Raw genomic sequence first — 12,233 nt, 5'->3', positions numbered from 1 at the left:
AAATTTACAATTAGAGCGTCTTCTTATGAACAATTGGAAATCGCCCAACAAAAAATGTAAGACTTTTATAATGTGTGAGTTTCCGAAAATCATTATTTTCAAAGAGGATTTCCACCCATAACCTAAAAATAGCTATATATTGGTAAAACAGAAGTTGGTGTAGTAGCCAAAGATTGGTAATTATGTTTTTTACCTACAGAGATATTGGTATTTTTTGAAAGTGACAACAGGAAGTGTAGCCCTATTGGTTGTCACATTTGAATTCCCTTCTCAGTAAATTATTACTTTGTTTTTGATTAGACGTGCTGACAACTAATTCAAAGGTGACAATATGGTTGACAGAATGTGTACTGGGGGCAGACAGAGATTCTGGGATCTAGAAATCTTAAACTTCTCATCAGCGGACTATTATTACATATTGCACATTTTTTTAAAAACACTGAAAATTGCTGACTGGTTTAGACCGGTTTACAGAGTGGACAACAAAAATAAATATATATATATATATATATATATACATACAATTAAAATATATGACAACGTACCGGGTGCTAGGGTATGTTGATTAAGTGTCTATTTTTGTATGTTACCATTTTTCTATTTCAAATTAAAAACTAAATAAATAAAAAGATTTCTGGGGCCTGTAGTAATTTACGCAATAATGTGGTCACATAGCTATCCGCTATATTTCTGCCGAAAGATTATAGATTCATATAGAGATCTACTGGGGAACATCAGATCCCAAAGAGAGAGAATTTCACGACACGGCTCCAGCCCAAGGTAGCTTTCTATAAGGAAGTATTGTGGTAAACTTTTATAATCATACAGTGATATTATCTGGGGCATTCTGTGTGGATATCTGGTGCTGGCAGTGGGGTTCCCACCCTGAAAATATTTAGAAGACCACTGGTAATGTTAGCACATCCATATCACCAGCAGCTCATTCTTGTACCAGGTGGCAATGGTGTTTAAAAAAAAAACAGGCCGTATTTATAGGCCGAAACATTTCACGCGCATGTGTTTGGCCTTTTCTGAATAAAAGATTACTGCATTACAGTCTACAGAGCACTCGTCATCTTCTAAATTTTCTAATCCTAGCCGGTATTTTAATCTTCGTGACCTCCCCTATATTCAACAAAACATATTGCTAGTATTGTTCTAGTTCTGATCCTGTCCAAATCATATGATCTACCGTATATCCGCTTCTTCGTGCTTTCATCTAGAAAAGTGTGAGTTCCGTTTACCCATCTTTTTTGTTTTAACAGAAGTGTAATATAATCTATTTAAAAATCAAAGTTTTGTTCGTATTTAGTGCAACGTGTTTAATCGTTTTCTGAATATTTGTACAGGAGGTCGATGTAACGCTACATATCTCTCTCTCTCAGTTCATCCTGCTTTTACTGACATCCATTTTATTGTCATGTTTAGGCCCCATGCACACGACCGTGCCCGCAATCGCGGCCCGCGATTGCGAGCACGGCCGGCCGCTGACTGACAGCCGCATTTTCGGCCCGTGCTCCCATACAAAGTATGGGAGCACGGCCCGCAAAATGCGAAAGAACGGACATGTTCCATGATTCCCGGAACATTTCCACAGCACTGACACCCTTCCGTAGTGCTACGGAAAGGTGTCAGTGTTCAATGAAAGTGAATGGCTCCGTTTTTGCGGACCGCAATTGCGGTCCGCAAAAACGGAGGTTTTTTGCTGTCGTGTGCATGGGGCCTTAAAGAGGCTCTGTCACCAGATTTTGCAACCCCTATCTGCTATTGCAGCAGATAGGCGCTGCAATGTAGATTACAGTAACGTTTTTATTTTAAAAAAACGAGCATTTTTGGCCAAGTTATGACCATTTTTGTATTTATGCAAATGAGGCTTGCAAAAGTACAACTGGGCGTGTTTAAAGTAAAAGTCCAAGTGGGCGTGTATTATGTGCGTACATCGGGGCGTGTTTACTACTTTTACTAGCTGGGCGTTCTGACGAGAAGTATCATCCACTTCTCTTCAGAACGCCCAGCTTCTGGCAGATCACGCTGTGACGTCACTCACAGGTCCTGCATCGTGTCAGATGAGCGAGGACACATCGGCACCAGAGGCTACAGATGATTCTGCAGCAGCATCGGCGTTTGCAGGTAAATCGATGTAGCTACTTACCTGCAAACGCTGATGCTGCTGCAGAATCAACTGTAGCCTCTGGTGCCGATGTGTCCTCGCTCGTCTGACACGATGCAGGACCTGTGAGTGACGTCACAGCGTGATCTGCCAGAAGCTGGGCGTTCTGAAGAGAAGTGGATGATACTTCTCGTCAGAACGCCCAGCTAGTAAAAGAAGTAAAAACGCCCTGATGTACGCACATAATACACGCCCACTTGGACTTTTACTTTTCAACACGCCCAGTTGTACTTTTGCAAGCCTCATTTGCATAAATACAAAAATGGTCATAACTTGGCCAAAAATGCTTGTTTTTTAAAAATAAAAACGTTACTGTAATCTACATTGCAGCGCCTATCTGCTGCAATAGCAGATAGGGGTTGCAAAATCTGGTGACAGAGCCTCTTTAAGTAGATTTCTATATATTCTAAAAGGCCATCTTTTTTTTCCCCTGTTTACTAATTAATTCAACAAGTTTAAGTGACCGTATTTGAAAGCATTCCTAAGGCCTCAATCACACGACCGTAGCCAAGTGCACGGCCGTGATTTTCGGGTCGGCCTGGGGTGGAGTGTCACCCGCAAATTGCGGGCCGTGCACATGGCCGCGGTCATTATTTGCTATGAGCCTGGTCCAGGCTCTTGGGCCATGCACTGACCATGGAAACCACGGTCGTGTGCATGGCCCCATAGGAATGAATGGGGCCATAATTCTCCCGTGGATTTTCGGGGGAATTGCGGCCGCAAACGCACATTCGTGTGCATGGGGCCTTAGTGTTAGTGACGTCTACGATGTGTTTTCTTTTTATTGCAAATATCTATAATACTTGCACTGTTGTTTTAAAACAAGTCCCAGGAATTTTAACACCGAACGTGTACAGCGGAAGGAAAAATGTGGGTGTGTAACATGGATTTCGATGCGTATTTGCCGCAGTTCGGGAAACGGGGAAGTCTGCAGCACATCCACAGTATTATAGACATGCTACGGCTTTGAAAACCTGGAGCATGGCCTAAAATCCAAAGTGGAAAGATTTGCTACATGTAATAGAGATTTTGAATACACACACACACACATACACACACACACACACACACACACACGCACACACAAATATATATACATGTGTGTCTGAAAATGGTTTTCAATCTTCGTTGTTTGCAGCAATTTTACACAGTATTGTGGCATAACAGCACTTTGGAGTTTATCCGCCAATCACTTTACTATCCCATCCACGTTAAGCTGCTCTCATTATAAATACTGGGCACAACACAGCAGTGGCTATCACAGAATACTTTTTATGTACTAATGCACAGTTGTTTTTTTTGTATAATAGAATTAGCTCCTTAAAGATAAAGCCAGTTTTGGAAGGAAATTCCTGACCAATGATTTAATTTTCCCTGTAAGCCTTGTCGTGGTCATAATGTTATTTTTCCATAAACATTACTATATGAGACCTTGTTTGCAGTTCCTTTGCAGGATTGTTGTACTTTCTTTATACATCATTTTAGGATTACATATGAAATCACGTTTAATTCATATAAATTTATACTTTGGGGAAAATCCAAAAATAAATAGATTCCCTTATAGAGTACAGGCTGCTAAAGTTATGAGGATACCAAATAAATAGTTTGTGTGTATGTGTATATACAAGATCACTAGGACATACTATGTGATATATGGGAGATTAGTCCTGCTCATGACGTCCGTGTAGGAAGAGGTTAATATTCATTAATGCGGGACAAATGTAATACACACTTTCAGTTGTTATTTTTGCAGACAATTTAAATTGCTCCTGAAAAATGGGAACATTTTTGTGAGACTCCAATTATTATGATAATAGGAGGAAGAAATGTTTATTCATTGAATTGACAGCGTTATGTATTATAGCTACACCAGCCAGTCTATATGTACAGTACCGGGTAGCCAGCCTCGTAAAGCTAAAATAACCTGCATATTCTCACTTATGATTTGGTTCTTTGAATTCTGTGAACAAACAAAAAAAACAATATAATTTTTTAACTATTTGCTGCTTCATATGATAGGCTAAATAGGTGCTTGCCTGAAATTTCTGTGGACTGCAAAAATCAGAAACCCACCTTTTTTACGTACTTAATTTCCAGATAAAATGACCACCTCAGGGTCCCAAAAGTCTGGTGTCTGCCATATTTACTAACTTAAAACACAAAATTAACCTAGCGATCAACCCGCTGAAAGTTGTAGACAGATGTAAAACACCGACCCTTCCAGATGAGATCATAAAAGTCTATAAGAAGTTTATTGAAATGACGCTTTACAGCTTCTCCTTTGATAAATAACAGCACAACTATATATTATCCATCAAATGTATCTTACGTCGGTCAGTATTTTTAAAATGTGTAGAGCGACCTGAACGGCTTCTCCACGTTGTCAACAATTAAACGCTGACTTCTGGCGCATGATATGGTCTTGTCCTCCAATATCACAATTCTGGGTCTTCGTAGTGGATCTTTTGTCAACTCTCCTAGCAATAGCAGTGCCTTGTACTTCAACTCGGTCTTCTGCAAGAAAACGAATGGACCCATTACATTTTTATTATTTCTCTGGGAGTCTCTTTTCCTAGGCTGCCAATCATATGCATACAGGGTGGGCCATTTATATGGATACACCTAAATAAAATGGGAATGGTTGGTGAACTTTTCAAGCTGGGTGTTGACCATGGTGGCCATTTTGAAGTCGGCCATTTTATATCCAACTTTAGTTTTTTCAATGGGAAGAGGGTCATGTGACACATCAAACTTATCGAGAATTTCACAAGAAAAACAATGGTGTGATTGGTTTTAACATTACTTTATTCTTTCATGAGTTATTTACAAGTTTCTGACCACTTATAAAATGTGTTCAAAGTGCTGCCCATTGTGTTGGATTGTCAATGCAACCCTCTTCTCCCACTCTTCACACACTGATAGCAACACCGCAGAAGAAATGCTAGCACAGGCTTCCAGTATCCGTAGTTTCAGTTGCTGCACATCTCGTATCTTCACAGCATAGACAATTGCCTTCAGATGACCCCAAAGATAAAAGTCTAAGGGGGTCAGATTGGGAGGCATTTCTTCTGCGGTGTTGCTATCGGATTGTCAATGCAACCCTCTTCTCCCACTCTTCACACACTGATAGCAACACCGCAGAAGAAATGCCTCCCGATCTGACGCCCTTAGACTTTTATCTTTGGGGTCATCTGAAGGCAATTGTCTATGCTGTGAAGATACGAGATGTGCAGCAACTAAAACTACGGATACTGGAAGCCTGTGCTAGCATTTCTTCTGTGGTGTTGCTATCAATGTGTGAAGAGTGGGAGAAGAGGGTTGCATTGACAATCCAACACAATGGGCAGCACTTTGAACACATTTTATAAGTGTTCAGAAACTTGTAAATAACTCATGAAATAATAAAGTAACGTTAAAACCAAGCACACCATTGTTTTTCTTGTGAAATTCCTGATAAGTTTGATGTCACATGACCCTCTTCCCATTGAAAAAACTAAAGTTGGATACAAAATGGCCAACTTCAAAATGGCCACCATGGTCAACACCCAGCTTGAAAAGTTTCCCCCCTCTCATATACTAATGTGCCATAAACAGAAAGTTAATATCACCAACCATTCCCATTTTATTTAGGTGTATCCATATAAATGGCCCACCCTGTATATGTGTATATATGTGTGTGTGTGTGTGTGTGTGTGTGTGTGTGTGTGTGTGTGTGTGTGTGTGTGTGTGTATATATATATATATATATATATGTACACTACCGTTCAAAAGTTTGGGGTCACTTAGAAATTTCCTTATTTTTGCAAGAAAAGCAGTTTTTTGTCAATGAATATAACATTAAATTAATCAGAAATACACGCTATACATTGTTAATGTGCTAAATGACTATTCTAGCTGCAAACATCTGGTTTTTGATGCAATATCTACATAGGTGTATAGAGGCCCATTTCCAGCAACCATCACTCCAGTGTTCTAATGGTACATTGTGTTTGCTAACTGTGTTAGAAGGCTAATGGATGATTAGAAAACACTTGAAAACCCTTGTGCAATTATGTTAGCACTGCTATAAACAGTTTTGCTGTTTAGAGGAGCTATAAAACTGACCTTCCTGGAGCATTACATTTGTGGGTTCGATTAAACTCTCAAAATGGCTAGAAAAAGAGAGCTTTCATGTGAAACTCGACAGTCTATTCTTGTTCTTCGAAATGAAGGCTATTCCATGCGAGAAATTGCCAAGAAACTGAAGATTTCCTACAACGGTGCGTACTACTCCCTTCAGGGGACAGCACACACAGGCTCTAACCAGAGTAGAAAGAGAAGTGGGAGGCCCCGCTAGACAACTGAGAAACAAGACAAGTACATTAGAGTCTCTAGTTTGAGAAATAGACGCCTCACAGGTCAATAACTGTCAGGTTCATTAAATAGTACCCGCAAAACGCCAGTGTGAACGATTACAGTGAAGAGGTGACTCCCGGATTCTGGCCTTCAGGGCAGAGTGGCAAAGAAAAAGCCATATCTGAGACTGGCTAATAAAAGGAAAAGATTAATATGGGTAAAAGCGCTCAGACATTGGACAGAGGAAGATTGGAAAAAAGTGTTATGGACAGACGAATCGAAGTTTGAGGTGTTTGGATCACACAGAAGAACATTTGTGAGATGCAGAACAACTGAAAAGATGCTGGAAGAGTGCCTGACGCCATCTGTCAAGCATGGTGGAGGTAATGTGATGGACTGGGGTTGCTTTGGTGTTGGTAAAGTGGGAGATTTGTATAAGGTAAAAGGGATTTTGAATAAGGAAGGCTATCACTCCATTTTGCAACACCATGCCATACCCTGTGGACAGAGCTTGATTGGAGCCAATTTCATCCTACAACAGGACAATGACCCAAAGCACACCTCCAAATTATGCAAGAACTATTTAGGGAAGAAGCAGGCAGCTGGTATTCTATGTGTAATGGAGTGGCCAGCGCAGTTACCAGATCTAAACCCCATAGAGCGGTTGTGGGAGCAGCTTGACCGTATGGTAGGCAAGAAGTGCTCATCAAGCCAATCCAACTTGTGGGAGGGACTTCTGGAAGCATGGGGTGAAATTTCTCCCGATTACCTCAGCAAATTAACAGCTAGAATGCCAAAGGTCTGCAATGCTGTAATTGCTGCAAATGGAGCATTCTTTGACGAAAGCAAAGTTTGAAGGAGAACATTATTATTTGAAATAAAAATCATTATTTCTAACCTTGTCAATGTCTTGACTATATTTTCTAGTCATTTTGCAACTCATTTGATAAATATAAGGGTGACTTTTCATGGAAAACACAAAATTGTCTGGGTGACCCCAAACTTTTGAACGGTAGTGTATATATATCAACCAGGTATAGTGCAAATACCCCTACAATAAGTATGTGGAAGCTACAGGTTAATCAGGTGTTACGATTAGAAGCCGTAGTATAAAAGCATCGCAACTTCTCAAATAAATTTGACCGTGTCTGGGGTACATGGTGTAATTCTCCATTGACCCAATACTCACATCCCTGGTTTCGGCTAATTCTTGCTCAACAATGAAATACCACCATTCCATAGACCATGACTGTGAAATGTCTGTAAACCCCTGTCGTCTTTTTTTTCACCTTCCAATTTGATGTTCACTATTATTTGGAGTTATTTCAGTAGCACTGCGCATGCCCAGTGAAGCGAGGTGTAATGTCCTCAGGTCACCTTTCGGTAAGTTCTAAGTTACTTTACCAATTTTTCCCTAAGCATCCATTTTAGAAGTAGGCAGGTTTGTAACCCTAAACCCCAGCTACATAATGTTGGTGGTTTAGTTGCTCGAACCCTTCTGACAGGTTCCCTTTAAGTACAAGTTATTCCTTTTTCAGTGTCATAGAACAAGCTGAAAATTAGACAAAATTTGGTGTAAATTTTTCTGTAAATTATAAAATTGTCTGCCTGCAGCCGCCACTAGGAGGAGCTCTGCTGCACATTAATTTATATAGCTCCTATTGAACTGAAATTATTAATGCATCTCTCTCCACTAATCTGCAAAGCTACATATACTGGTGTGAAGGGAAGCACAGGATTCCGAGCTCTGTAATAGGAAAATTGGAGCTCTTTAACGCTACAAAGAGATTTTCAGTGGCCAAAGGGTTTATAACTGACTGTCCAACTGTACTTTTGGCCGATGTCTCCACAAATATACATGTAAAGATTGTTAGATTCATAGATTCAAAAGGGGGAAAAAAATATATGCACAGATTTTTGTTGTTTTTCACTTTCACAAAAGAGCATGGCCAACTTACATTGGGGGTAACTTTTGAAATCTTCTATTTCAGACAATATTTATCTCCTGTTTATGGCCAACTTTAAAGGGGGCTTGTCGCGTTGAAAATGCTGTCAATTTACAGCCACCTTGTAATAGAGCAGGAGATGCTGAGCAGGTTGATGTATAAATTTGTGTTGTGAAAGATTCATTGTGATTTTTGTATTTTTTTTTTTATTTAAGGCATACCTAACTTTTCAGGTGACTTTTCAGAATAAGCTGGCATATGTGTGTACATGAGGAATAACACTATTTCTGGCCATAATAGGACTTCATTATTTAGCAGTTTTCCTCTCTGCAGAGTCTCTCTCTTATTCTCAGTTGTCCCTGAGCTAGTGGGCGAAGCCTAATACAGAGCTAAGAGAATCCTGCTCTCCTGTTTTTATCTATTACATATATAGAAGATGCAGCAGCATGGCGGAGGTTATACAGCAGTAATGAGCAGTGTAGCTGAAAATCCAGCACTGGGGTGACATAGAAATATTATCAGCAGCCTGTGTTTCTTTTACTCGACTCCTGTGTCCTTCTCCTGCTCCCCCTACCCTCTCTATAGACGTATATAGGCAGGCAGAGAAGTGACACACCTCCTACCTTCTGCAGCCCGTCAAATCTGTTCTGTAACTTGGGACGGACTCTGCTTGACGACTGGGGGTGGACAGCAGATTACAGGAAGGGTAACACCTAGTGTCGGTAACTTCACTCACAATTTGCATGGACAAAATATTAACAGTAAGCAATTGATAAAGTTGGTCTATATCAGGTATACTATTAGATTAGCATAAGTTGTTTGGAAAATGTTAGTGTCCATTTAAGTCCCTGCCCACTGTGGGTTTGAGTTCAGTGGGCACTCAATAATTGACCGCTATCTATGTTTGCATGCTCATACAGGGGAAAACTGTCAATCATTCAGTCCCTACATTCAATGGACGCATAAGACCACAGTTGGCTAGGATTTATAGATTACAAGTTATAGTGAATCTCTGCTCAGCTTCTCTTGCTCTATAACATGCTACTTGTAGATCAGACAGCGTGTCCGACGTGAGAGCATATAGAAAAGAGTCTATGGGGAATCTCCTGCCCTATGATAGTCAATACGCTTTACTCAGTATCTCATTTTGCTGATATCCTCCTTTATTGACAAATTCCTCTTTCTTGCTGTAGATCTAGAATCAAATTGAAATTGTGCTGTGTTTTATGATGTAGCAGACAAGCAGTATTTGGGAATGATCATACTTCCTGTGTTTTTCCTAAATTTAGGTAATATTATTAATAGCTGAAAAATGGCCCTGAAGGTAAAACTCATGCACTTATTTCAATTTCAACCAAACTCTAATTATAAATGGTCTTTGTTGCGATGCCAAGATGATTTTTTTTTAAAATTATTTATTTTTTGCTTGTTGCACAAAATTTCGGCATTAATAACAGCAATGAAAAGAAAGCATGAGCTTACCTTCTACATGATGGCAAGGAAGATTTTAGGATGTGCCTGTCAACCTTCTTCATGTAGTTAGATTTTATTTATTATTAATGGAATTTATAAAGCCCCCTGCACACGGCTGTAGCCATGTGTACGGTCCGTGATTATGGCACAGACAGGCCGCGGACTGTCACCACACAAATTTCACATGACCTGCAGCTACACTATCAGTAGGTGAACAACCAGTCCAGAGAAGAAAAGAACAGACCGAAGAAAGAGACAAAAAGGAAAGACAGAGAGAAAAAAAAAGGGGGGGGCACTCACATCCCACTCCTTTCCCTTCCCACAGTGCACCAAGCCAGCAAGACCCTAAGCATCCTCAGATCTACTTCCAGCAGACGCACCCAGAAGCCTCTGACAGCTGTCAGATTTGCAGAAAGAGAACCAGTAGATCCAGGTTTTATGAAGTTTAAGTGCCCGGTCAGGCGTGGAATGAAGCAATTCCTCCATCTTCCGAATTTCATGAACACGCTCAAGCCATTGTCGAATAGATGGGGGTTCAGAGGATCTCCAACAGGCTGAGATACATGCCTTTGCGGCATTCAACAGGTGTCTCAGCAACGACTTCCTATACTTCTCTATTGATATGTTATGGTGATGTAGAAGGATCCATACCGGGTCATCCCCCAAGGACCACTCTGTGATCTCGAGTATATCTTGAATCTCAGACCAAAAACTTCTAAGTCTATCACTGCTCCAAAATACATGCAGAAGAGTCCCTTCTTCCTTGCCGCACCTCCAACAAAGGGGGGATACATCAGGGAACATTTTATGCAGAATATATGGGACTATTTACCGGGATAGTATTTTAAAGTTAGTTTCTTGATACGCATTACTGATAGATGCTTTATGAGATAGGATCATGATCTTTTCTTTTTGTTCTCCCATTAGTGAAATCTGAAGGTCTCTTTCCCATTTTGGAACATATGGAGGTATAAAGTCCTCAGCAGGTGTGAGCAGCAAGCTATAAATATTTGCTAATGTACGCTTCGCGTGTCCTTTTTGAGAACACAATGATTCAAAAGGGGTTAATGTGCGAGTATAGGTAGTGGGTACAGGAAGACAAGTAATGTGTCAGTGGTAGGGTCTGCCACTGGTAAGCCACGGGTAGATCTACAGGCATTGAAAGCTCCACCCTGTGTAACCATGTGTTATTCCTATAGAAATGACTCACCCTGAAATGTCCACTTAACCAAATCTTAATATCAGTCAGGCCCGGGCCAAACTCCGGATTGCCCAAGACCGGTGTTAGAGGTGAGTGTGGGGGTGATATCACATCTCGCCTCTGCAAGGCCCTAAACACCTGTAAAGTCGGATAGAGAGTGGGATGGCCAGTCAGAGGCCTCCAATGAGCTGTAGCTATCCATGGTAAACACTTCAAGGGGAGATCTGTAAAACCCTGTTCCACAGCTATCCAGGCCTTGAAAGGATCATGTCTGCACCAATCCACTATCCTAGGCAAATGAACTGTGTGGTAGTAGTGTTCCACTTTAGGCAGCCCAATCCCACCATGATGTTTGGCAAGAACAAAAAGCCTCCTCTGAAGTCTGGGGTGTTTATTGGCCCACACAAAAGAAGTAAAGTATTGGTATATGGTTTTTAAGAAAGAAGAGGGTATCTTAATTGGCAAGGCTTGCATCGGGTATAAGAGATCAGGTAAAATATTAATCTTAAGAATACCCACACGTCCAAAGCAAGAAAAGGTCCCTCTCGTCCATTGTGCCAAGACACTCTTCACCAATTGCAGCAGAGGTAGAAAGTTCAGTTTAAATGTCTGATCTATACAACTCGGTAACTGGGACATATCACTTCTTAACGCAGCTTTCGCATAGAAAATTCATCGAGTAGCCACACATGATTAGCCCCATTGAATGGGGCTAATCCGCATGGGAGTCTGCTGCAAAAGAAACTGCAAATCCGCGGCAGAAATTTGAGGGTCTGTCCTAAACATACCGTGACATGTTACTTCTTGGTGCGTTAACGGAGTGAAAACCAAGTCGGGTAGCCATGTGCGTATCCGCAGCAGATGAAACTGCAAATCCGCGGCAGAAGTTTGAGGATTAGCCCTGAACATACAGTGAAGGAAATAAGTATTGGATCCCTTGCTGATTTTGTAAGTTTGCCCACTGTCGGCTGAGCTCTCACCTTCCTCAGGATCAAGGATACCCCACGAGGTGAGATTTTGCATGGAGCCCCAGATCGATGTCGATTGACAGTCATTTTGTATATCTTCCATTTTCTTACTATTGCACCAACAGTTGTCTCCTTCTCAC

General features: G+C 40.8%; 1 protein-coding gene across 8 annotated transcripts in view; it reads left to right on the top strand.

The window, feature by feature from the left end:
• Positions 1-12,233, top strand: part of EHBP1 (EH domain binding protein 1) — a 300,325-nt gene that overhangs the window by 151,284 nt on the left and 136,808 nt on the right. The window lies entirely within an intron of this gene.

The sequence above is a fragment of the Rhinoderma darwinii genome, chromosome 4 (genome assembly GCF_050947455.1).
Source record: "Rhinoderma darwinii isolate aRhiDar2 chromosome 4, aRhiDar2.hap1, whole genome shotgun sequence".
Classification (NCBI taxonomy): Eukaryota; Metazoa; Chordata; class Amphibia; order Anura; family Rhinodermatidae; genus Rhinoderma; species Rhinoderma darwinii.
Note: the sequence above shows the minus strand (reverse complement) of the source record. Positions and strands in the feature narration are given on the sequence as shown.